The 6,838-nt window shown below is 43.6% G+C and overlaps 1 pseudogene; it reads right to left on the reverse strand.

The window, feature by feature from the left end:
• Positions 1-914: 914 nt before the first annotated feature.
• On the reverse strand, positions 915-1,419 carry LOC110594436 (annotated as a pseudogene).
• Between the last annotated feature and the right edge of the window lie 5,419 nt (positions 1,420-6,838).

Genomic DNA, 6,838 nt, shown 5'->3' on the forward strand with positions numbered 1-6,838 from the left:
CTGTGGTGGCCGGGAGCGGCCACTGTACTCCAGTCTGGGCGATCAAGTGAGACTCCAACTCAAAAAAAAAAAAAAAAAGTAGATTAGAGAGAGAAGGAGCACCTCCCCAAGGTGGGGAGGGGACCAAAGCCAGGAAGCATGGTGACAGCCATGGCTCAAAGAGCACATGGCCACAGCAGACGCTACCAAGGAAATGGTCACTGGTTGTTTTTGATTGAGTCCTTTTAACCATTCCCCTAGACGGGGAAGATCATTAAGGTGATTGGGTGGTGGTCTGCTTCCACAGCATCACAAAGGAGCAGACAAGCGCAGGTACTGATGATGTCAGGTGATGGATAGCAGGCAGATGGGTGGGTTAGTCACATGATTGCTGCCATGGTGGGGCTTATCTGTGTCAGGTAGGTCACAGAGGGCTGATTAGGCAAGAGACTTGTTAGATATTTGCAATTCACAAACTCAGACATTTGCAGCTCACAAATTCCTTGACCAAAGGTGGGGTGGTCATATTATTACTTTTATGACTTTGGCCTTGACAAAGAATCAAAAGTTTACTAGAGATTGTTATGCTAAGCCATGAATGGTTGGGCAGCCCTGGTCTTGCATCTGAAGGAGATTTGCCTAGGGGGGATGGGGTAGGCTGCTGTTTGTCCTGCAGTAGAATGTCTGAATGCTTTCTAATGGTTACGCTGAGGCAAAAAGACTAAAGAATAAGCTAAGTTTCTTCTAGGTTTCTACAGGTACCTTTCAATCAGTTGCAGAAAAATGCAAGAAAGTTTCTATGTGATCCCAACAATGATACTCTTTCCTTGATCATAAGACAATTAAATATTTGTAGAAGGTAAAAACTAGTTAAGTTCACACAACACCAAAACACTTAAGGTACAATTTCTCATTTTCTGCTCTTGGCATAAATTTTAATTCTTTTCAGTGGAACCAAGACCTCCTGCGCCCCGTTCAGTGTCATCTAAAACTTGAACTTCTATTTCTGGATTTAAAAAAATTCGTTCACTAATGAGCTGCGCAATTCGATCACCTTTTTTGACTTCAAATTTTTCTTGTCAAAATTAAAGAGTACACACCAACATTCTCCCTATAATCTTCATCTATGACACCAGCTCCTACATCTATAACGTGTTTTGTAACCAAGGCAGAACGTGGAGCTACTCTTCCATAACACCCAGAAAGAAGAGCTATCTGAATGTCTGTTTCACAAGCACTTTCCCCATAGGTGGTATTGTATCATCATAGGCCCTGTACAGATCATGGCCTGTGACCCATGCAGACCTCCAGTTTGGGGCAAGGAGTGCTTCGAGAACCAAGATCCCAGAGCCGGGCAAAGCGGACTGCGTGCTTCCCTCCTTTGCTGGCAGGGCCACTTGCTGGGGGAATTGGCGGAGGTCTCTTCAGAGCAAGGCACGGCTGAACAAAAAGAGAAACAGAGGGAATAAGAGAGCAGGGTGAGTGCTGCAACAGTGGACCCACCAAAATCCCTTTCAAAAAAAGTTTATGTATTATTTTAAATTTTATTTATTTATTTATTTATTTTTTGAGTTGGAGTCTCACTCTGTCACCCAGACTGGAGTGCGGTGGCCGCTTCCGGCCACTGCAGCCTCGACCTCCTGGGCTCCAGCGATCCTTCCACCTCAGCCTGCCCAGTAGCCGGAATTACAGGCATGCGCTACCACACCCGGCTGATTTTTTGATTTATTGTAGAGATGAGGTCTCGCTGCCCAGGCGGGTCTCGAACCCGCGGGCTCAGGCAATCCACTCACCTCAGCCTCCCAAAGGCGCGGGATTACAGGCTGAGCCACCGAGCCCAGTTTATTTATTTATTTAGAGTCGGAGTCTCATTCTGTCATCCAGGTTGGAGTGCAGTGGCACGCTCATGGCCACCTCAGCCTCGATCTGCTGGGTTCAGGTGATCGATCCTTCTGCCTCAGCCTTCCAAGTAGCTGGAACCACAGGCACGCGCCACCACGCCTGGCTAATTTTTGATTTATTGTGGAGATGAGGTCTTGCCAAGTTGCCCAGGTTGGTCTTGAATAAAATTTATTTTTATTCAGGGTTCCTGGCTCAAAACTCCGGCAGCCATTCTTTTTTTTTTTTTGAGTTGGAGTCTCACTCTGTCACCCAGACTGGAGAGCAGTGGCTGCTCCCAGCCACCGCAGCCTCGACCTGCTGGGCTCCGGCGATCCTTCCACCTCAGCCTTCCAAGTAGCCGGAATTACAGGCATGCGCTACCACGCCCGGCTGATTTTTTGATTTTATTGTAGAGATGAGGTCTAGCCTGCCCAGGCGGGTCTCAAACCCGCGGGCTCAGGCAATACATTCACCTCAGCCTCCCAAAGGCGCGGGACTACAGGCTGAGCCACCGAGCCCGGCAGCCATTCTTATAGTGGTGTTTAGGTCTCAGGAACAGGCCTCAGGAAACAGAATCTCTCTTTCTGATCTTCTCCTGTCCTTCTTTCACCTGCTTAAGACAGGATTCTAATATGATTGTGAGTCAAATTCCATCATTCTAGAGTAGGTCCTGCCCCATGCCTTAAAGGAAGAAATGCTATACAGAGAAGTCAAAAAAAGTCTGAGCAGACAGTCCCTGCTGGATTTACATTATGTACTTTTTGTCTGATGACATTTATACATGGTTATCAATCTTGCCTGTGTAATGAAACTTCCATAAAAGCCCAAGAGGAAATGCACCCAACAAAGACCTAATATCCAGAATCTACAAGGAACTCAAACTAACAGAAAAAAAACCAGCCCCATTAAGAGTGGGCAAAGGACATGAACAGACATTTCTCAAAGGAAAACATCCAAGCAGCCATCAAACACACGAAAAAATGCTCACCTTCACTAGTCATCAGAGAAAGGCAAATAAAAACTACAATGAAATACCATCTCACACCAGTCAGCACGGCTATCCTTAGAAAGGCAGCCAGACTCAGTGGCTCAGCCTGTAATCCTGTGCCTTTGGGAGGCTGAGGTGAGTGGATTGCCTGAGCCCGCCGGTTCGAGACCCACCTGGGCAACTTGGTGAGACCTCATCTCTACAATAAATCAAAAATTAGCCGGGCTTGGTAGCGCGCACCTGTAGTTCCAGCTATGCGGAAGGCTGAGGCGGAAGGATCGCCGGAGCCCAGCAGGTTGAGGCTGCAGCGGCTGTGAGAATGCCACTGCTCTCCAGTCTGGGTGACAGAATGAGTCACCTACTTAGTAAATCAATCAATAGTTTTTTAAAAAAATAGATGTTGGTGAGGCTGCAGAGAAAAGGAAACACTTTTACACTGTTGGTGGGAATATAAGCTAATTCAACCTTTGTGGAAAGCAGTGTGGTGATTTCTCAAAGAACTAAAAATTGAGCTACCATACAATCCAGCAATCCCTCTCCTGGGAATATACCCAGAGGAATATAAATCGCTCTACCAAAAAGACATCTGCACACATATGTTCATTGCAGCACCATTCACATTAGCAAAAACATGAAACCAACCCAGATGCCCATAAATGTGGACTGAATAAAGAAAATATGGTACATATACATGATGGAATACAACCCAGCCATAAAGAAGAACAAAATCATATCCTTTGCAGCAGCATAGATGCAGCTGGATACAATCATTCTAAGTAAACTATCACAGAAACAGAAAACTGAATACCACATGTTCTCACTCGTAAGCAGGCCCTAAACATTGGGCATGTAAGCACAAAGGTGGGAACAACTGACAATGGGCACTGCTAATAGAGAGTGGGGGAGAGATAAGGGGCACACGACCGCTCCTTGGGTACCACGTCCACTACCAGTGGGAGAGGAGACTTACTAGAAGCCCAAACCTCACCTGCACACAACTTTTGTATGTAGCAAATCCTCACATGTACCCCATGACTCTAAAATAAATAAATAAAAATGTTAAAAAAAAAAAAAACTCCAAGAGGACAGGATTCCGAGAACTTCTGGAGAGTTGAACACATGCAGGTTCCTGGACCTGCTAACAACTAAGAATGACTGTAACAAGAATTGGGTAAGGACTTAAAACATAATGGGGAAGCTTAAAACCAATGAAATATTATACCATGTTTTGGGAGAGGAAGACTCAACATAATAAAAACATCAATTTTCTATCAGTTAATTTATAAAGTTGATACAATCTATTAAAAATACCAGTCTTTTTTGCCAGATTATCAAGTTTATATGAAAAAATTAATAAAATATCTAGGAAAATACTGATAAAGAAAAGGAGGTCAGGTCCAGTGGCTCACACCTGTAATCTCAGCACTTTGAAGGGCCGAGGCGAGAGGATTGCTTGAGCCCAGGAATTCAAGCCCAGCCTGGGCAACACAGTGTGACTTCATCTCTACAAAAATCAAAATATTTGCCATGCGTGGTAGCATGCACCTATAGTCTCAGGGTGCATGCTACTAGGGAGGCTGAGGTGGGAGGATTGCTTGAGCCCAAGAGGTCAAGGCTGCAGAAAGCCATGATTGCACCACTGGGCAACAGAATGCACCACTGGGTAAGGAAGGAAGGAAGGAAGGAAGCAAGGAAGGAGGGAAGGAAGGAAGGAAGGAAAAAGAAAGCAATGATGGGGGATTAGGCCTGCTAGATGCTAAAACATTTTCCAAAATTTCAGTAAAGTTTGAAGAGACTGATGGATGGAATAGAAAATCAATGGGGAGAGAGATGAACTCATGAATAAATAGAATTGGGAAACACAACCCACAACCCACATCTGGAAGTGCAGAGCAATAACAGCCCTCAGGGCAAGCTTGGACCAATGAGAGAGAAGAAATAGAAGGAACCAATGGATAATGGAAGTATACTGCTATTCCTCGGAGATCCTTGGCCAGCTTGATAACAGCTGCCTTGGTCATGCCTTCCTGCCTCCCCTTCCTTATCTCCTCTTGTTCTCTCTCTCTCTTGCTTCTCTGAGATTGCATCTCCCAATGAAGTATTTTATTGCTTTGTTTCATGATCTGTTCTCTAGGTGATCTGGGCTAGGACATAAGAGAAGACATGACAAATGAAACGGTGAGAGACTTCCTTTGTTACCTAGAAATTAGGAAGGCCCTTCTATGACTCAAAATTCCAGGAGCCATAGAAGAAAAGAGGTATAAAGTCAAATACATAAAAAATTAAAATCTCTGTATGGCAAAGAACACTAACAAACTAAGTCAAAGACTAACAAACAACTGTTGGAAATAATTGCAACTCTTGTCTCAGACAAGGGGTTAATCCCCCTAATGTTTAAAGACCTAGAAATCAGAAAGAAAAAGAGTAACAACTCAATAGCAAAATGGGGAAGGATATTAATAGACAGTTCACAATAAAGAAGACATAAATGGCTCTTAGGCATGTGAGAAGGTGCTCAACTTCTTTTATATAACAAAAGAATGCAAATTAAAACCTCACTGAAAGTTATATAAAGAACTCTCATAACTCAATATTCAAAAGTCAAATTAGTTAAAAAAAGAGAGATTTGAAAAGACACTTTACAGAAGATTAGGAATGGCCAATAGGCCCATAAAAAGATGCTCAATGTTATTAATCATCAGGGAAATGCAAATTAAATATATGATTAGATACCACTCTACACCCACTAAAATGACCAAATAATAAAAGAATGACAATATGAAGTGTTGAGGAGGATGTGGAACTATTGAACTTTGATACTTTGCCGATGGGAGAGTATCAGTTGGTTAGTTTCAAAGCAGTTGGTTAGTTTCTTATCAAGTTAAGCACACATATTGTCATGTTACTCAGAAATTCCACTTCTTGGAAACTATTGAAAAGTCATGAAAGCATACGAATACAAAGATATTTGTACATGATGGTGACTGTTATAACTGCTTTATCCGTAATAATCCCAAGCTGGACACAACTCAAATGTCCATCAACATGTGAATGAAAAACAAACCCCAAAAATGTGACATATTCATTCCATGAAATACTACTCTGCAATAAAAAGGAATGCGTCATCATGGATGAACCTCAAAAACACGCTGAGCAAAAGAAACCTGTCATAAAAGAGTACACATTGCACGATCTCATTTCTGTGGAGTTCAAAAACAGGCAAAACTAATTTATGGTGATAGAAATCAGAGCAGTGGTTTCCTTGGACAGGATGGTGAGCGTGTTGATTATGCAGGAGCGTGAGTAAACCTTTTAGGGTAATGGAAATGTAGTCTGTTTTGATGGATTCAAAACTTCTTGAACTGTACCATTAAAATAAGTCAATTTTATTGTATAAAAATGTTAGCTCAAAATGTTAGGTTAAAAATTTTAAGCCGGGCTCGGTGGCTCAGCCTGTAATCTCGCACCTTTGGGAGGCTGAGGTGAGTGGATTGCCTGAGCCTGTGAGTTCGAGACCCACCTGGGCAGCGAGACCTCATCTCTACAATAAAATAAGAAAATCAGCCGGGTGTGGTAGTGCATGCCTGTAATTCTGGCTACTCGGAAGGCTGAGGCGGAAGGATCGCCGGAGCCTGGCACGTCAAGGCTGCGGTGGCCGGGAGCGGCCACTGCACTTCAGTCAGGCCGACAGAGTGAGACTCCAACTCAAAAAAAAAAAAAAGTTGATTTTAAAAGCACATTGTGCTGGGCACGGTGGCTCATGCCTATGATTCCAGCATATTGGGAAACTGAGGCAGGAGGACTGTTTGAGGCTAGGAGTTCAAGATCAGCCTGGGCAACATAGCGAGCCCGATCTTTATTTAAAAAAAGACAAAAAAATGCTAAAATTATCCAGGTGCGGTGGCATGTGCCTGTAGTCCCAGTTACTCTGGAGGCTGAAGTGAGAAAATTGCTGGAGCCCAAGAATTCAAGGCTGCAGGGAGCTATGAT

The sequence above is a fragment of the Carlito syrichta genome, unplaced genomic scaffold, assembly GCF_000164805.1.
Source record: "Carlito syrichta isolate Samal-C Ts95f unplaced genomic scaffold, Tarsius_syrichta-2.0.1 Scaffold315360, whole genome shotgun sequence".
Lineage (NCBI taxonomy): Eukaryota > Metazoa > Chordata > Mammalia > Primates > Tarsiidae > Carlito > Carlito syrichta.